Source organism: Gorilla gorilla, chromosome 1 (assembly GCF_029281585.2).
Source record: "Gorilla gorilla gorilla isolate KB3781 chromosome 1, NHGRI_mGorGor1-v2.1_pri, whole genome shotgun sequence".
NCBI lineage: Eukaryota > Metazoa > Chordata > Mammalia > Primates > Hominidae > Gorilla > Gorilla gorilla.
Genome location: NC_073224.2, coordinates 44,151,601 through 44,172,245, shown reverse-complemented (window position 1 = coordinate 44,172,245; position 20,645 = coordinate 44,151,601). Strand labels below are relative to the sequence as shown.

At 44.3% G+C, this 20,645-nt stretch overlaps 1 long non-coding RNA gene and 1 pseudogene across 1 annotated transcript in view; one reads left to right on the top strand and one right to left on the bottom strand.

The window, feature by feature from the left end:
- The window catches only part of LOC134758942 (uncharacterized), a 30,241-nt gene that overhangs the window by 8,897 nt on the left and 699 nt on the right, over positions 1-20,645 (bottom strand). Inside the window, exon 2 of the long non-coding RNA XR_010134735.1 lies at positions 20,275-20,375. This is a non-coding gene — a long non-coding RNA (uncharacterized lncRNA). The remainder of the gene's footprint in view (positions 1-20,274; positions 20,376-20,645) is intronic.
- On the top strand, positions 2,203-3,452 carry LOC101144632 (riboflavin kinase-like; annotated as a pseudogene).

Here is a 20,645-nt window from a genome sequence, read left to right as displayed (position 1 = left end):
GCAACAGGGAAGTCTCTCTTCCTTTGACTGCCCCTCTCTACAGTCACCCCAGACCACACACCAGACTGTACAGGTGTCTCTGGCAGTCTTTCCCAAAGGGGTGAGGGGAAATGTTAAAGCTGGGAGCTCTGCTGCCTTACATTTGTGTGTCTCCCAAGGCTCCCCTTCTTCCAAACTTCCTTTGAGAATTTCTACCCAGTGGCTGTGTGCAGGTCCTTCCCACACATCCAGGAGCACCTGGCACTTCTGGAAGTTTGCTCAGAAGAGGAAGGAAGTGCATTTCCTACAGTTCCCCAATAAACCTCTCCCAGGGCCTCATCGTCCAACTGCCAGGACCCACCCCCAATTCATTAACCATAAGGTTTAGGGAGGGGACTTGGCAAATCAGCCTCAGCCATATCCAAATGCCTGAAAGAAAACACCAAGAGAAGTTGGGGGGCAGGGTGAACGTTGGGGATATTGCCAGTAGGTAAGTGGGTCTGGGGGAAGAACAGACCTGGAAGATTTTACCACTGACTATGTGACCTCTGGCAAACCAATCTCTTTTCTGGGCCTTTATTTGTTTTAGTGTTGTTTTATTTGTTGAAAGAAGGGGATTGCCCTTGATGGCATTTAAGGTTTCTTCTAGTTCTAACAGCCTGTGATCTAAGGAGCAAGAGGTGAGAAGGAAAAGACCAGCATACGGGTGCCCAGAGGGACACAGCACGGTGGGGGCCCAGTCATATGGGGATAGCATGAGGCTAAAGTTCAAGTTCTTCAGCCCTTATCAGATTGTAGTCCTTATCACCAAGCTTAGCTTTACCTCTCAGCCACATTCAGGGCCATGGACTAAGGCCACGAAAATTGTGCACAACAGGGGCTACCTATCATGACGACTGCAGTATGTATGGCATTCCCTGGAATTAGAGCAGTTCTGTCCTCATCGGTCACCACTCTCTGCCTCAAACCTGAGTTCCAGCACCTCCAAACTACCTTCAGTTCTCAGCACACGTCATGGTGCCTTCCGCAGTTCCCTCTCCCTGCTACACCACTATCCCTTGATCTCCCTTCCCCTGCCCCCACCTTCCTCTGACTATTGCCTACTCATCCTTCAACATTCAGCTGAGTGTCCTCCCCACCCAGGTTCGGAGCCCCTCTGCGTCACTCCCATAATGCCTTATTACTGCACTCACTACACTGTATTGTACCTATCTGCTGTGAACCTCAAACTACTGTCTTACTAGACTCCAAGCTTCCTTGGGGGCTGAGGGGAGAAATTGCATCTTACCTATCTTATTTTATGCCCAATGTCTTTCACAATACCAGACAAATGATAAACAGGCAATGTTTGATGCATGAACAAAGAAACAAACGAACTGGGAAGGAAAACTAAAAGGAATGTCACATGCAGATGGTTTAGGCCACCTTTGTTTCTCCCCCACACTCCAGCTGCCACACATACTACATCTATAGTTCAGTGAAATCATGTCAATAAGCACCAAGGGTGAACGGTAACCTTTGAGCTAGGGAAAATAAATTGCCCGGGGAAGAAGCCTGTTGTCTGGTAGGCAAGAAAAGCCTTCCTTAGTGATGGTGGAGAGGAGAGTAAGGTTGGGGTGTAAGGTCGACTGGGGGCAGCATAGTCAGGAAAGAAGTCTCGAAGCGAGCAGGACTTGAGGGGCCAGTGGGGAGGAGGCTGGGTTTGGTGGGCAGATGGAGACCAAGCTGTCACACACCTGTGGCTCCACCAAGACAAGAAATAGCCTGTGGCCTGGCCAGAGAGGGAGGAGAGGATTTGAGATGGAAATCTGAGTATGAGGTGTATGAGAGCAGTGGGAGAGCTCCAGCTGAAGGGGACTGAGACACAGAGGGACCCAGAGGGCAGAAGGAGGTGGCGCCCCTCCGCCCCCTTCTCCCACTCCCCCGGACTGTGCCCAAGGTGTCCAGAGCTGCCTCAAGCCCGGTGGTCTAAGCAGGAGACTTGGTGACGCTCCTTCAGAGACTGGCTTCAGGAAGTTAACTGGGCCTGATAATCTGGCGGAAATTTCTGTTTGTTTAGAGAAGATGATTAAAATTGCCTAGTCACTGGATTTGAATACTCAAGAATGAGTTTAATTGAGAAGAGAATGTTTCTTTTTAGATGAAGCAATAACCACCATTGCTGGGTTTGTTTGCACCAAGGGGAAGAACTTAAATATCTGAAATGTAACATGTCCTAAGATGATGGCCGGGGTGGGAGCCAGGGCTGTCATGAAGTGTAAGGATTGAAACTTACCCTGAAACCTCCATTAAAGAGGTCACTTAGCACGGATTAAAATCCAGGCATTCACGTCAACATACCCTATGAATCTGCCCTCTCTGGAGCCAGGAGCAGCCAGTTCAGGACTTTCACTGGCCTGGCACCTGGCTCTGGTCTCACTTTACTTCCCATCGCAGTCTGTCGGTCCAGAGGCAGCACTATGCGACTGCAAGTGTTTGGGCTGTGTGCGCATGTGCAGGTGCGGGTGTGCGCATGCACATCGCTGGCTGTGCGCGGTCTTGCAGCGTGCTTAGGAAAACCTCGCCCCCACCTGGGTCCGGGGCCTCAGCATGGTGAAACTGATGCTATGCGAACACGTGTTTGATTCAGTTTAAATGGAGGTGGTGAGGACGAATCAAAGTTTTGCATCAATACGGTAGAACTTGCATAATCCAAGACCACCTGTTTCTTCTCTCTGCCTTCCCTATCCAAATCATCCCCAAATCATCCCTGAGAAGTCTCTGCTCCCATCAGTGTCATCCCTGGGGGCCCCCATCAGACAAGTGTGTGGGAGAAGCAGGTGCAGGTCACAGTCCTCCCTAGTCCATCTGCCTCAGAAATTATTCCTGGGGTCGGCGGCGCGAGGGACCCACCACCACGTGTCGTGGGCATTTGCCCCAGCACAGAGTTCACACCCCGTCCCCCAGTGGACCCCCTTGTGCGGGGGTCTGGGCAATGCATGGACTGGGCCACAGCCCGTGCCCCAAGCGAGTGGACTGCATTCTGAGGCACCTGCTCTATTTCTGCCCAGGCCAGGTGCTGTGGATCCAAGCACTGGGCATGGCCACAGCGAACTTCCCTGAACAAGTAGTACTCTTCCAGCTGATGAGTGCACTGGCGTTTATTATGGTCGGGCCAGTGCTGGAAGTGGAGATGTCTATAAGATGATTATGAGGATAGGATGGAACCCATACTCTAAGAAAACAAAGAAGTCCATGGAAACGCATATCATGGGTATCTTCAAAAAGGACTTGCGTGGCGAGATCTTCAATGTGGCCATCCTTGGCTACCTCAGACCCGAAAGAACTTTGCTTCTTTAGAGTCACTTATTTCGGCAATTCAAGGTGATATTAAGGAAGCTAAGAAACGCCTACATTTACCAGAACATTTGAAACTTAAAGAAGGCCATTTCTTCCAGGTTCCTAAAAGCAAAATAATGAACGGCCGCCGATAAAAAAAATCTTATTTATTCATTCACTGTATTCTAGTATTTCACTGCTTACAACTGTCCAGTCTCACCTTGGTTATAGTTTTAAAATCAAACATTTTCCCACAGCTGTGAACTAGTTTAAACAAAACAACATAGTTACTATATTGTGCTTCAATTGTTAAATTATTAACAGGTTTTATTTATTTAAATACATAAAAAGCTTTATTTAAAAATAAAGATTTTCAAAATATGTTGATTAGAATGTACCACTAGAAGGGTATTAAGTATCTTATAATGGAAATGAAATGTATATAAGTATGGGTTAAAAGGCAAGCCACTAATTTGAGATGAGAACTATAGTTCTCACGGCAAAAACCTTCATGTATGTACTTGTATAGCATATAGTCCTAAACAGAGAAGGCTTATAAAAGTAAATACATTAAATAGGAGTTGTATAGTTTATTATAAACCTAAGGGGAAAACTCCAGACTTTGTATTTGTGATATATGATGCATTAATATATTATTATAAGCATGAAGACATTTGTGAAACTTTTTTTGTCATTTTCTTTTTTCTTTCTTTTATTTATTTATTTTTATTTTTATTTATTTATTTTTTTTTTTGAGTCAGGGTCTTGCCCTGTCACCCAGGTTGGAATACAATGGTGATCAAGGTTTATTGCAGCCTTGACCTCCTGGGCTCAAGCAATTCTCTCACCTTAGCCTCCTGAGTAGTTGGGACTACACGGTGAGCCACCGTGCTCAGCTCAATTTTAAAATTTTTTTGTAGAGACAAGGTCTCCCTACGTTGCCCAGGCTGGTCTCAAACTCTTGGCTGAAGCAATCCTCCTGCCTCAGCCTCTTAAAATGCTGGGATTACAGGCCTGAGCCACTGCACCTGGCCTTTAGTCATTATCTGGGCAGTCACATCATTGCACCATTTTCATTTTTGTATAGAGCTGCTTCGGTTCTAAGTGGTCTAGACTCCCTCTGCATATCTTTATTGTTGTTAAGACAGTAAGATAGATGTTTTTTGAATCTATAGGTTCTCCTTTTTGTTGGATAACACTTCTTTCTGCTTCAGAGTAGATATTCTTGTAGATATCTATAAGACTTCAACATTTTTCTTGACTTTGATTTTTTCCCTTTTTTAGGAAAAACAAAGACACAACAGACTTCATCTTTAGGTTTCCTCAAGATTTAAGTGAACACATAGCCGTTAGTTTATATGTACCAGTTTCTTAAAAAAAACACACATAAAATGCTTGTTTTCCCTCTAGCCTAACTATTTAAAGCCAATTAAACTATAAAATACTTAGAAAATTATTTATTCTTAATGTAACTATATGTTCCAGGACAAATCTAAACTGACGTAGTTGTATACACACAATGTAATTTAATGCTAGTCTAAGAATGCTTGTAGCTTGACAGAAAGGCATAGATTTTAAACAATCTTCATACTGTAGATTTTTTCCTCCTACTGACTGTGATTTTTGGCCACTTGAGTCTTTTTGTTGATATTGGCAGAATGTTGAAATCTTTGGATATTTAGGAAATTAAGATTACAGATTGCGTTGGGCCCCTTCAAACAGTATATTGCATTATAGTTCACTTTAGCAATAGATTTGGTGGTTGGTTTGGTGGAGGGATAGAAGTATATAGAAGGTAATTTTAAAAATAATTCACTATGGATCATTTTTTCCTAATCTGCATAAATGAATTTGAACTGACTTTAATAAAAATATTTTGAAAGTACATAGAAAAACATCTGAAGCAGTTGTCGGAGAAGAGGGAAATGTATAAATTTAGTTGGACTGTGTTTTACTCTTTGGTGTATGAATGTATGGCAAACAATGCAGCTTGTGGCTTTTCATTTCTTTATAGAGCTATGTAGAAAATACTATTTTTCATATTAGAAATCCTGTACTTGAAAGAAGCCTCAATTATAAGTGGCTTCATGAAGCAAAGTTAAAAACAAACATAGAAAATATGAAAATATTTGTGTTTGTTTTGTCTGACTAGCTTGCTGTTAATTATGTTCTCTTTAAGTGTGTGAATGTTCTTTTATACTTTATAGCCACCTTACATTTTGTTAAATAGCCATTGCTTTTAAGATGGATGGTATGGTGTGTAGAGGTTAGTTAACTGTATCTACATTTTTCAAAGTTTTATATTAACTATCTATTATAAGAAGTTACAAGGCCGGGCGCGATGGCCTACGCCTGTAATCCCAGCATTTTGGGAGGCCGACGCAGGTGGATCACGAGGTCAGGACATCGAGACCATCCTGGCTAACACAGTGAAACCCCGTCTCTACTAAAAATACAAAAAATTAGCCAGGCGTGGTGGCGTGCGCCTATAATCCCAGCTACTCGGGAGGCTGAGGCAGGAGAATCACTTGAACCCAGGAGGCAGAGGTTGCAGTGAGCCGAGATCAAGCCACTGTACTCCAGCCTGGGCAACAGAGCGAGACTCTGTCTCAAAAAAAAAAAAAAAAAGAAAAGAAAAGTTACAGTAGTGCTATTTTGATTAGTCTGAATGTTTTCAGGCCTTGAAATAAATTTTGACTAAGTAATTTTTTTTTTCAGAGCAGGAGTGGAAGTTTATTTTAAAAGCTTTAGGCCAGTAAGGAAAAAAAGGAAAGGAAAGAAGGAAAATGCAACTTGGAAGAGGGCCAAGCAGGCGACTCAAGAAACCAAGTGCACAGCTTAACATCTTGACTTGGGGGGTTTTATTTGTTGGCATACTTTCAGGATCTTATTGGGAAGCTGCTGATCAGTTTCAGGTGTTTTCTATCTATTAGGAGCCTACCTTTCCCTGGCACCAGCTGTGACTAATTATTACTTTAAACAAACTGTTAACAACCGCCTGGCCATCACCTGATGGTTGCCCAACATTTCTGGTGTGTGTGTGGTGGGGAGCCCTCTCCTGCCCTGCTCATACCTGACTAGCTACCTACTGTAACATTTACCCCTGCCTTAAGAGTCCAAGACCCCAAATCTTTGATGGAAAGTGGATGAAGGTCAGTCTTCTGTAACTGTTTCCTGCTGACAGAGGGGCGGTGGTGGTTCTGTGAGTCTTAGCCTCTCACTGTCTAGGCTGAGTTGGCTCCATGAGTTGCTGAAAGTGGTATCGAACCAGGTCCAAAGAAGACGGAAGCAGGATTTTGCCTCGGTCATATCCCACAATGGGCAGTCTAGAGGCCCCTGTAGAAGGTGATTCTTGAATATTGAGAGGATGGTGTCCCCTACTGAGGATGATCTGGAGCTTAATGGCCTTACTCTGAGGTGAAAAGGCATTACTTATCTTTCTGCTTAAAAAGGAACCTCAGATCTTCCAGGGACTCGCAAGCGTGTTCGGGAGCTGAGGGCATTGTTTCCAGCTCTGGTGTCTCGGAGCCTTTCCACAGCTTCACTCAGGTGTGATGTATCCAGCTGGCAATCTCTGAGACTAAGTACTTTTTTTTAAATGTTCCTTCTAAGTCTTTTTTTTTCTTTAACAACTCTATTCTTATAATTTCTTAAAATTGTGAACAACTAACCACACTACAAAGTTGGTGGACATAGATATTCACATTATAATCAAAGTAAACTTACCCAGCTGTTAATAAAACTTGCAAAATCATATGAAGCATATAGTCATGACTTGCTTCCTGGTAATTAATCATGGTGGCCATAAGTAAGTCCAGCCATTGCCTTCCCATTTCCCAGGCTACAGGCTCAATAAGGGCTTTTCAAATTCCTGGATATTAGCTGGGCCATCTGGCTTTGTTTTGGCCGAGTAGCATCCAACTCCTCTTTCCTATTGGAGGGAAATCTCCTATTATATAGTCTTGGTGGGTGGCCACTTTGGAGACTAAAAAGGCCAAGTCTTCCTTCTCTCTGCACTCAGCTATCCAGGTCATAGGCCTGAACCCCAGCCTGAGCCAATACTATATTGCTGCCAAGACTTCAATCTTGAGTAAGTGACACATAGCCCAGAAGCAGTAGAATTCTTCTGCCGTGATGAGGAATCCACACCAGGCCACTCCGGCTAAAAGGCATGTATTGTGCTTCCTGGTTTTTTTCTGGGCTGTTTCCTCCAGACTCACACCACACATTTCTTCCAATAAATGTCCTTCCTGGTTACAACCACCAGATAGTCTTGGTTTCTTGCTCCTGAACGCGTTCCCCCTGATTGTGGCAGGCACTGTTGGTCACCCAGTGGCTGCTCCCCTTCCCTTTATTGCTAATAGAACCCCAAGTTTTTATTTCTTCATATCTCTACCTGGCCCAAGTATAGGGACCATGACTGGTCAGTCCTATCCCCTTGTTCAGCGACAGGTCTAAGGTTAGGCCTGTGACCCAGCTCTAGCCAAAGAGACCTGAGGGGAAACACTGGAAGCTTTTGGGAAAGGCTTTCCTCACTGATTGTGTCCCTGGCCCCTTTCTTCCTGCTTGAGAAGCCACCACGTGAGAAGAAAAGCTTGGAGCCACTGCAGCCATCTTGCCACCATGAGGGAAGGCAGCAGCAGCCCTAAAGAAAGCAGAGGGAGCCTGGGTCCTTGATCTCTCGGAGCCACCACAATGACCCTGGAATCACCTCCCTCTGAACTGCGGGTTTTCTGTGATGAATCAACCCTCATCATTCAGTTCTCTTACACTAAGTGCTTTGTTATTTGCAGCCAAAACATTCTGATAAACTGATTCTCTGAATTTCACTATTTTCTAAAATAATCATCTGTTGTTGGAGCTGGAAGAGATCTGGGAGAACTTTGAGTTTCTTTGTAATAGAAGAATCTGAGTTGGATATGGAGGCAGAAGCAGAGGGAGAACCCAGGCCTCCTGAGTCTTATCCTGTGATAAGCCTTTTCCTATGGTGGTCTCCTCAGCACCCTGAGGAGGTGCCCAGGACATTTCACAGGGAGCCATGGGGATAGAGCCTGGATTCTGGCATCTGAGAATCATGGGCAAAGGGGCAAATAAGGAGGGGCAGAGTGAGCCTCTGCTGGGCTTGGGCAAGGCTGTGGACTGAGACACCTAAGATGCCAGAGCTGTGTTCCTAGCTCTTTCTGTCGGAGCTCCTGTTGTATCCATGAGTGTGTGCGTGTGTGTGTGCACATGGGCGCACACAAACCTTTGCCCTGGGTTCCACTTTTCAGCCTCCCTCAGTCTCTAGGATCTCCTGCTTCCCCACCAGCCTGGCAGCAAGGTCCTCTTCCTCTCATGGATGAGTACTTTGTGCAGTTTCTGGCTGGTTTCATGCCCTTTACTTTTTTCTTTTTTCTCTTTTTTTCCACCTTTTAGGGCTTTATTTAGAAAGTGTATATGTAAGGAAGTAAAGCCATTTCCATTTACAGTTTACAAACTAGAACCAGTTTGCCTTGGAAGCCCAGTCTGGGTAACCAGCCATGTCCAGGCTGGCACAGAGGAAATCAGCACTCTTCCTGTATACCTGTAGTCAGCAGGTGAGATGAACAGGGCTGAAACCGCTCTTTAGTGTCAATTTTCATCACTGTGAAATCACCACTGTATAAATTTCACCACTGTATAAATCTACATTTATAGAGGGTGAAATGGGAACTGCTTTGAAAACAGTAATTGTGAGTGTATTCAAAACCAACCATAATGGAAAAAAATACAAGTGCATCAAATAAAGCCACAGTATTGTTTCTGAATACCATTTGGATAGAATGCATAAGAATGTATTACCACATACACACACGTGTGTGCACACATGCAAAAACTGAAAACCATGTTGCCCAGCCCAGAGTATTTGCACTTTATATGCAGGTGTATAAAAAATATATTGGGCACCTACCAGATGCTCACATCCTATAGATTAGCAGTTGTTCCCCCAAATCCAATGTAATTCAAGAATTCTCATTTTCAGGAGAAACATTAATTTGGGTAAACCAAGGATTTTTATGGTAAAGATCTATAACGACTTTCAACTGAATTATCCCTTAAGTACATTTGTGTACATGCATATGTAGAAATACATTTACCTTACAATAGGACATAGTATTTTTATTTTTTTAAATGCAGTTTTTTTTTTAAAGAAAATTTGCAGAATTTACTACACTAAACCCTTCACTTTTTTCATGCCACTTCACAGTTTTTCCTACAGCTGTGCCTGGACCAAAGAGAGCTCAAAGAAAGGCTAGGAATTCACTTCTGGGACTTGCAAAGCTTCAAAAGAGTGAATCAGAACTAGGGGGAACATTGATCCTGGATGCAGCTGGCTGGCAGAGGTGCTGGTGTGCTGTTTCTTCAGAGGTTTCAGGAAGGCCCCCCCATCCCAAAATCACCCTTCCTTCACCTGGGAAGTCAATGCCTGAGACTCTACCATTAGAGATACAATGCAAACCTTCCTGGGAGACAAAACTCCTCATATACACCTTAAAGTGAGTTTTTATGATCTTTTCAAGAGGGTCAATGTTGAGAAGAATCCAAGTGGAGAAAGGATGAGGTTGGTTGAGGGTAGCACCAAACGATTCTCTTTTTCACTCAGAATAGGTGCTGCAAGTCTGTCCTGCTGGTGATGCACATACTGGAGAACAAGAGGGTGGTGGAGAAAATTATGTAAACTTCCAGGGAGAAAATCTGGGCAAGGGGAAGGGCATGGAGGTGGGTGGTCAGGTATATCAGGGCATATTGTGGAGAGAAGTGTAAGAAGTATGTGGTTACTTTGGTAGTGGACACTAGAGAGACACTGAAGGTTCTTGAGGAGGAGAGTGACATAATCCAAAAGTCAAATCTGATGGCTATGTGGAGAGGATTGAATGGAGAGACTGGCATCAGGGACTCCAGGGAAGACATAATGAAGGGCTGAACATGGCCATAAAGGAATAGGTAGAAAGGTCACAAGAAAGGCACAAAGTAGAATCCAGGTGACCTTGTCCCCAAAGACTTGTAGGAAGAATGCTGATTTCTTTAAAGGGAACTAGAAAGGGAGGCCAGAAAGCTGGTTTATAGTGAAGAAATACCGAGTTTAAGGTACTTGTAGGTCATCCAAGTGGAGATATTATTATTGTCATTAGTATTGGCTGACAAACATTAAGAGATTACTCTCTACCAGGCACCATGCTAAGCCCTTCACATGCATTATCTCATTTAATTCTCATAACATCCCAAAGGGTAGATATTGTTATCCCCATCTTACAGATGAGGACACTACAGCTCCAAGAGGTTAGCTACTTGCCCAAGTTCCCACAGCTAGTAAGAACCCAGGCCCCTGGCTCCAAAGCTCCTAACCACCATGAGGCTCTGATGCTTGGGGAAGAGGTCAGAAGCTGGTCTGTGGCCACAGAGATGACAAGGAAGATCTTAAGAATGGCTGGGACCTCCCTAATGAAATTCGAAAAGGAAGAGAAGAGAACGAATCTTTATGGCGTATCATTAGACAAGTCGCTGAACTGTCACCATCTGTCAGCTAACCTTGAATGAGACCTCTAAGAGCAATTTCCCTATTCCCCAGGATTTAAATGGGGTTTGGAGTTGGCATTGACAACCCACTAACAACAGCTCACAAGCTCACTAGCAGAGTAACCCGCAACTCAGCGTGAAGGAGGCTGTTTGCTCCTTCCACCCTCTAATGAAGACAACTTGTTTTTCTAAGTAGGACTTCTTTTCTGGTTGTAAGTCTTGGGACAGAACTTCGAAGCAAAATCTGGATGCAGAGGTGGAGTGGGATAGGAGGGAGCAGGTTTAGGGGTCACTGCACTTTTCAGCTATTCCTTGGGAGCTTCAGACATAGTCTGGAGGGTAGGGGAGACATTGATGAGATGAGAGAGTAGAGGATGGCCTGCAGAGGGAGGGAGGTGGAGGAGACAGAGGGACAGGGCATGAGGGCTCGAGGGAGCAGGGCCTTGGAAGCATTCGCCCTCTCTCTGTGCTCACTTTTATCCACCAATTCCCCACTCTGTGCCTCTTCACTCTTTTTTCATCTTCTAAAAGAAAAGAAATGCAAGGGAACACTTACACTGGAGCCAAATTGGTTTCCTTCCCCTCCAAGCCAGGTGTCAGTGGTACCCCCCTCTCTTGGTCCCCCAGCATGATGGCTCCTCCTTCCTCATCCTGTATCCCTTCAGGAGCCACATCCAGCCCGATTAACTTCAGAAACTTCTCCTTCATCAGGCTTCCCTGGACGCCATGAGGTGAACCTTGAGAACTAGGAGAAAAGCTCCTACTCCCCTACCCCCAACCCCTCTTATGGCCTGGTGAGGAGAGGTGGGATGGGTGGGGTATAATCCCCTCTCAGCCTCCCCGTCAAGTCTGTCTTCCACACTCCAAGCCCCAGAGTCCAGCACACTTTGGGTTCCTGACACATGTTTGTGGAATGAATGAATAAATAAGTGAATGAGTGAATGAATGGGAGAATGGACATGCAACAAAGGATGCCAGAGCAGAGGCTGCTGAGTGGAGGAGGCTTCGGTGAGTCACGGGGCTCTCCATGCCTCCAGGGCAAAGCTGTCAAAACCATTAGCTGCAATTCAAGCCCAGCAGGCACAGAGCAAGCTTCAGTCACCCTGGCTGCAGAGTTCACACCCTGAGCTCCCATCCCCAAACCAGCAGCCTTGCCTCCTACACCCAACTACCCCAGTGAGATCTGGTCTCAGGCCGGCCTCATTGTCCACACAGGCCAAGTGTATGGGGTGGAAGCTCCCAGCAGGCAAGGGCTTTGGCTTACTCACCTGTGTACCCCTATGGACAGGCTCACAGTAGGTGCTTAGTAAATACCAAATTAAGGAAAATAGAGTTATTTGGTGTTTGTTCTGGTCTGAATGTTTGTGCCCCCCACCCCTCCCAAAAAACTCAGATGTTGAGATCCTAACCCCAACATGATGGTACTAGGAGATGGGGCTTTATCGAGGTGATTACCTCCCAATCATAGGCCATTGGGAGGTGATTATGGTGGAGCACTCTTGAATGGAATTAGTGTCCTTATAAAAGAGGCCCAAGAGGGACCTGTCACCCTTTCTACCATGCAAGGACACAGGCAGAAGACAGGCCTCACCCAACACTGAATCTGTCAGCACCTTGACTGTGGGCTTCCCAGCCTCTAGAATAGTGAGGAATAAATTTCGGTTGTGTGTAAGCCACCCACTCTATGGTACTTCGTTACAGCAGCCTGCATGGACTAAGACACTGCTCGTTAGGTGCCAGCAACTTTAACACGCAGATGTCACTCAAACCAAACAGTAGTTTTGAAAGGCAAGTCCTCCTGTGCCTATTTTTGCTGATGAGGAAACCAACACAAAGAAGTTAAGAGACTTCCAAATGACCACAAAGTATTTTGGTAGCAGAGACCTGGCATTGGTTCAAATCAGGTCGTTTTGCTCTTAAGGCCATGTTCGTTCTACCAAACATAAAAACCCAAACCGTCTGGGTTCTGGAGGAGGAAACTGGAAGAGAAAATCCTGGCGTCCCAGAGCCCACCCAAGTTTAGTGCACTTCCCTTCCTTCATCCCACTTAGGAGAGGCAAAGGAGGCACTGAGTAGGGAAGGATGGCAGCTCCTCCCATGTCTCCAGGTGGCTTGCTACTGAGGCCTCTCAGATGTCCCGGATGGGGGAGAAGGGGACTATTCCTGAGACCTAGAGGGCTTGGATAAGGACTATTCCTGAGACCTGGAGGGCCTGGATAGGGACTGATAAGACCTAGAGGGCCTGGATAAGGTGAGCCTCTAGTCTACCCCAGGCCCTGATGGCCTCATCCTTCTGCTGGGAGCCATGTTCTGAAAGTACAGTGGATGAGAAGAGAGAGTGAGTGAGCCTGGCAGGGATAAACCAGTCCACACTTGACCCCAAAGCAGTGTGAGCTAGGAGTGAGCTTGGCCAGGAAAGTCAGTCAAGACGGAAGCCCTTATAAGACAGCTCCTGAGACAGATTGACATCAGCCCAGCCGGCCTCCACGAGCACGCTGAGGTGTCTGAGATGCACTCCAAAGGGCGCAGCCGGGTCAACAAATTCCAACTGAGGCTGTGCTCTGCCTTCCAGAGCTTTGTACCTGTAAGCAAGTCACTCACCTCTTAATGGAGATCATGATATACTTCACAAGATTGTTATGAGCATCGAAAGAGATGGGGCATTTGAGTGAATCCCTACCCAACAAAATATATGGAAGAAATAGAAAAAGGTATTCAACTAACATTTGTTAAATTGAACTGTTCTTATGTCTAGCTAGATGTGGGTTTCATGGTTTTACTTGACTGGATTTGGGTTGTATTTCCCCATATATCCTCATTTTCCCTTTTGATTTGTAAGTGGGTAGGTGGGGAATGACAATAAAAATTCATTGCAGATGGAGCAAAGATGGCCGAATAGGAACAGCTCCAGTCTACAGCTCCCAGCGTGAGCAACGTGGAAGACGGGTGATTTCTGAATTTCCAACTGAGGTACCAGGTTCATCTCACTGGGGAGTGTCGGAAAGTGGGTGCAGGACAGTGGGTGCAGCACACCGAGTGTGAGATGAAGCAGGGCGAGGCATTGCCTCACCCGGGAAGCACAAGGGGTCAGGGAATTCCCTTTCCTAGTCAAAAAAAGGGGTGACAGATGGCACCTGGAAAATCGGGTCACTCCCACCCTAATACTGCACTTTTCCAACGGTCTTAGCAAATGGCACACCAGATTATATCCCGCACCTGGCTCGGAGTGTCCTACGCCCACGGAGCCTCGCTCACTGCTAGCACAGCAGTCTGAGATCAAACTGCAAGGCGGCAGTGAGGCTGGGGGAGGGGCTCCCGCCATTGCTGAGGCTTGAGTAGGTAAACAAAGCAGCTGGGAAGCTCGAACTGGGCAGAGCCCACTGCAGCTGAAGAAGGCCTGCCTGCCCGCCTCTGTAGACTCCACCTCTGGGGGCAGCGCATTGCCAAACAAAAGGCAGCAGAATCCTCTGCAGACTTAAATGTCCCTGTCTGACAGCTTTGAAGAGAGTAGTGGTTCTCCCAGCACACAGCTGGAGGTCTGAGAACGGACAGACTGCCTCCTCAAGTGCGTCCCTGACCCCCGAGTAGCCTAACTGGGAGGCACCCCCAAGTAGGGGCAGACTGACACCTCACAAGGTCAGGTATTCCTCTGAGACAAAACTTCCAGAGGAACGATCAGGCAGCAACATTTGCTGTTCACCAATATCCGCTGTTCTGCAGCCTCCGCTGCTGATACCCAGACAAACAGGGTCTGGAGTGGACCTCCAGCAAACTCCAACAGACCTGAAGCTGAGGGTCTTGACTGTTAGAAGGAAAACTAACAAACAGAAAGGACATCGACACCAAAACCCCATCTGTACGTCACCATCATCAAAGACCAAAGGTAGATAAAACCACAAAGATGGGGAAAAAACAGAGCAGAAAAACTGGAAGCTCTAAAAATCAGAGTGCCTCTCCTCCTCCAAAGGAACGCATCTCCTCACCAGCAACGGAACAAAGCTGGACAGAGAATGACTTTGATGAGTTGAGAGAAGGCTTCAGACGATCAAACTACTCTGAGCTAAAGGAGGAAGTTCGAACCCATGGCAAAGAAGTTAAAAACCTTGAAAAAAAATTAGACGAATGGCTAACTAGAATAACCAATGCAGAGAAGTCCTTAAAGGACCTGATGGAGCTGAAAACCATGGCACGAGAACTACATGATGAATGCACAAGCCTCAGTAGCCGATTCGATCAACTGGAAGAAAGGGTATCAGTGATGGAAGATCAAATGAATGAAATGAAGTGAGAAGAGAAGTTTAGAGAAAAAAGAATAAAAAGAAATAAACAAAGCCTCCAAGAAATATGGGACTATATGAAAAGACCAAATGTACATCTGATTGGCATACCTGAAAGTGACGGGGAGAATGGAACCAAGTTGGAAAACACTCTGCGGGATATTATACAGGAGAACTTCCCCAATCTAGCAAGGCAGGCCAACATTCAAATTCAGGAAATACAGAGAATGCCACAAAGATACTCCTCAAGAAGAGCAACTCCAAGACACATAATTGTCAGATTCACCAAAGTTGAAATAGAGGAAAAAATGTTAACGGCAGCCAGAGAGAAAGGTCGGGTTACCCACAAAGGGAAGCCCAGCAGACTAATAGCTAATCTCTCGGCAGAAACTCTACAAGCCAGAGGAGAGTGGGGGCCAATATTCAACATCCTTAAAGAAAAGAATTTTCACCCCAGAATTTCATATCCAGCCAAATTAAGCTTCATAAGTGAAGGAGAAATAAAACACTTTACAGACAAGCAAATGCTGAGAGATTTTGTCACCGCCAGGCCTGCCCTAAAAGAGCTCCTGAAGGAAGCATTAAACATGGAAAGGAACAACCAGTACCAGCCACTGCAAAAACATGCCAAATTGTAAAAACCATTGAGGCTAGGAAGAAACTGCATCAACTAACAAGCAAAATAACCAGCTAACGTCATAATGACAGGATCAAATTCACACATAACAATATTAACCTTAAATGTAAATGGGCTAAATGCTTCAATTAAAAGACACAGACTGGCAAATTAGATAAAGAGTCAAGACCCATCAGTGTGCTGTATTCAGGAATGCTGTATTCAGATGCTGCACCCATCTCACGTGCAGAGACACACATAGGCTCAAAATAAGGGGATGGAGGAAGATCTACCAAGCAAATGGAAAACAAAAAAAGGCAGGGGTTGCAATCCTAGTCTCTGATAAAACAGACTTCAAACCAACAAAGATCAAAAGAGACAAAGAAGGCCATTACATAATGGTAAAGGGATCAATTCAACAAGAAGAGCTAACTATCCTAAATATATATGCACCCAATACAGGAGCACCCAGATTCATAAAGCAAGTCCTGAGTGACCTACAAAGAGACTTAGACTCCCACACAATAATAATGGGAGACTTTAACACCCCACTGTCAACATTAGACAGATCAACGAGACAGAAAGTTAACAAGGATATTCAGGAATTGAACTCAGCTCTGCACCAGGCAGACCTAATAGACATCTACAGAACTCTCCACCCCAAATCAACAGAATATACATTCTTCTCAGCACCACACCACACTTATTCCAAAATTGACCACATAGTTGGAAGTAAAGCACTCCTCAGCAAATGTAAAAGAACAGAAATTATAACAAATTGTCTCTCAGACCACAGTGCAATCAAACTAGAACTCAGGATTAAGAAACTCACTCAAAACCGCTCAACTACATGGAAACTGAACAACCTGCTCCTGAATAACTACTGGGTACATAACAAAATGAAGGCAGAAATAAAGATGTTCTTTGAAACCAATGAGAACAAAGACACAGCATACCAGAATCTCTGGGACACATTCAAAGCAGTGTGTAGAGGGAAATTTATAGCACTAAATGCCCACAAGAGAAAGCAGGAAAGATCTAAAATTGACACCCTAACATCACAATTAAAATAACTAGAGAAGCAAGAGCAAACACATTCAAAAGCTAGCAGAAGGCAAGAAATAACTAAGATCAGAGCAGAACTGAAGGAAATAGAGACAAAAAAAACCCTTCAAAAAATCAATGAATCCAGGAGCTGTTTTTTTTTTTGAAAAGATCAACAAAATTGATAGACCGCTAGCAAGATTAATGAAGAAGAAAAGAGAGAAGAATCAAATAGACTCAATAAAAAATGATAAAGGGGATATCACCACCGATCTCACAGAAATACAAACTACCATCAGAGAATACTATAAACACCTCTATGCAAATAAACTAGATAATCTAGAAGAAATGGATAAATTCCTCAACACATACACCCTCCCAAGACTAAACCAGGAAGAAGTTGAATCTCTGAATAGACCAATAACAGACTCTGAAATTGAGGCAATAATTAATAGCTTACCAACCAAAAAACATCCAGGACCAGATGGATTCACAGCCGAATTCTACCAGAGGTACAAGGAGGAGCTGGTACCATTCCTTCTGAAACTATTCCAATCAATAGAAAAAGAGGGAATCCTCCCTAACTCATTTTATGAGGCCAGCATCATCCTGATACCAAAGCCTGGCAGAGACACAACAACAAAAGAGAATTTTAGACCAATATCCCTGATGAACATCGATGCAAAAATCCTCAATAAAATACTGGCAAACCGAATCCAGCAACACATCAAAAAGCTTATCCACCATGATCAAGTGGGTTTCATCCCTGGGATGCAAGGCTGGTTCAACATATGCAAATCAATAAACATAAACCAGCATATAAACAGAACCAATGACAAAAACCATATGAGTATCTCAATAGACGCAGAAAGGCCTTTGACAAAATTCAACAACCCTTCATGCTAAAAACTCTCAATAAATTAGGTATTGATGGGACATATCTCAAAACAATAAGAGCTATCTATGACAGACCCACAGCCAATATCATACTGAATGGGCAAAAACTGGAAGGATTCCCTTTGAAAACTGGCACAAGAGAGGGATGCCCTCTCTCACCACTCCTATTCAACATAGTGTTGGAAGTTCTGGCCAGGGCAATCAGGCAGGAGAAGGAAATAAAGAGTATTCAATGAGGAAAAGAGGAAGTCAAATCGTCCCTGTTTGCAGATGACATAATTGTACATCTGGAAAACCCCATCGTCTCAGCCCAAAATCTCCTTAATCTGATAGGCAACTTCAGCAAAGTCTCAGGATACAAAATCAATGTGCAAAAATCACAAGCATTCTTATACACCAATAACAGACAAACAGAGAGCCAAATCATGAATGAATTCCCATTCACAACTGCTTCAAAGAGAATAAAATACCTAGGAATCCAACTTACAAGGGATGTGAAGGACCTCTTTAAGGAGAACTACAAACCACTGCTCAATGAAATAAAAAAGGATACAAACAAATGGAAGAACATTCCATGCTCATCAGTAGGAAGAATCAATATCGTGAAAATGGCCATACTGCCCAAGGTAATTTATAGATTCAATGCCATCCCCATCAAGCTACCAATGACTTTCTTCACAGAATTGGAAAAAACGACTTTAAAGTTCATATGGAACCAAAAAAGAGCCTGCATCGCCAAGTCAATCCTCAGCCAAAAGAACAAAGCTGGAGGCATCACGCTACCTGACTTCAAACTATGCTACAAGGCTACAGTAACCAAAACAGCATGGTACTGGTACCAAAACAGAGATATAGATCAATGGAACAGAACAGAGCCCTCAGAAATAATGCTGCATATCTACAACCATCTGATCTTTGACAAACCTGACAAAAACAAGAAACGGGGAAACGATTCCCTATTTAACAAATGATGCTGGCAAAACTGGCTAGCCATATATAGAAAGCTGAAACTGGATCCCTTCCTTACACCTTATACAAAAATTAATTCAAGATGGATTAAAGACTTAAATGTTAGACCTAAAACCATAAAAACCCTAGAAGAAAACCTAGGCAATACCATTCAGGACATAGGCATGGGCAAAGACTTCATGTCTAAAACACCAAAAGCAATAGTAACAAAAGCCAAAATTGACAAATGGGATCTAATTAAACTAAAGAGCTTCTGCACAGCAAAAGAAACTACCATCAGAGTGAACAGGCAACCTACAGAATGGGAGAAAATTTTTGCAATCTACTCATCTGACAAAGGGCAAATATCCAGAATCTACAATGAACTCACACAAATTTACAAGAAAAAAACAACCTCATCAAAAAGTGGGTGAAGGATATGAACAGACACTTCTCAAAAGAAGACATTTATGCAGCCAACAGACACATGAAAAAATGCTCATCATCACTGGCCATCAGAGAAATGCAAATCAAAACCACAGTGAGATACCATCTCACACCAGTTAGAATGGCGATCATTAAAAAGTCAGGAAACAACAGGTGCTGGAGAGGATGTGGAGAAATAGGAACACTTTTACACTGTTGGTGGGACTGTAAACTAGTTCAGCCATTGTGGAAGTCAGTGTGGCGATTCCTCAGGGATCTAGAACTAGAAATACCATTTGACCCAGCCATCCCATTACTGGGTATATACCCAAAGGATTATAAATCATGCTGCTATAAAGACACATGCACACGTATGTTTATTGCGGCACTATTCATAATAGCAAAGACTTGGAACCAACCCAAATGTCCAACAATAACAGACTGGATTAAGAAAATGTGGCACATATACACCATGGAATACTATGCAGCCATAAAAAAATGATGAGTTCATGTCCTTTGTAGGGACATGGATGAAGCTGGAAACCATCATTCTCAGCAAACTATCGCAAGGACAAAAAACCAAACACCGCATGTTCTCACTCATAGGTGGGAATTGAACAATGAGAACATGTGGACACAGGAAGGGGAACATCACACACTGGGGCCTATTGTGGGGTGGGGGGAGGGGGGAGGGATAGCATTTGGAGATATACCTAATGTTAAATGATGAGTTACTGGGTGCAGCACACCAACATGGCACATGTATACATACGTAACAAACCTGCATGTTGTGCACATGTACCCTAAAACTTAAAGTATAATAAAAAAAATTCATTGCAGATCTAGTATGTGCTAGATTAGTCCTTCTCAAAGCCTGGTTCCTGGACAGATTGCACCAACATCCCCCGAGATGCAAATTAGAAGTGCAAATAAATTATGGAGCCACACCACGGTCCTACTGCTTCAGAAACTTGAGGTGGGGCCCAGCAACTCATATTTTAATAAATCCTCAGGTGATGCTGATGCACACTAAAACCACCGTGCTAAGTGTTTTACGTTAATAATCGCATTCAATTCCATACAAGCCTAAAGAGGTGGGAAGTATAATAATATCCCTGATTTACAGATGACAAACATGTGGTTTGGAGAGGTTAGTGGCCTGCTCCAGGTCCTCACCTGGTAAGGGAGCCCCAGGTCTGTGTAACCCACACCACTGCCCTCTCCCCTCACTACCTTGATGCCTCCCAGAAGTGAGACGCTTTTGTTCCAAGAGGGCTTCCTGTAGGCAGATGTGGGAGCAGGAGTCACTGGTGACACTGGAGCATTCTCCTGGGCTGGTGGGTAGAATAGACAGCTATTTTTACTAGGTTTGCAAGACCAGCTGGATTGTTATCATCTATGAAACTAGGCAAACATCTAGCACTAGGACTGTCCCATTCTTGGGCTGGAGCTAAGAAGACATCGCTACTAGTTCGCAATATTCCCAGGGCACCTACCATCTGCTAAGCATGAGCTTCCTCAACATTGAGACCTGTTGTAACCACTGACAATGATGTCGCCTTCAAGGATGGATTAAGTTCCTACTACTTGAAGGCACTGTGCTA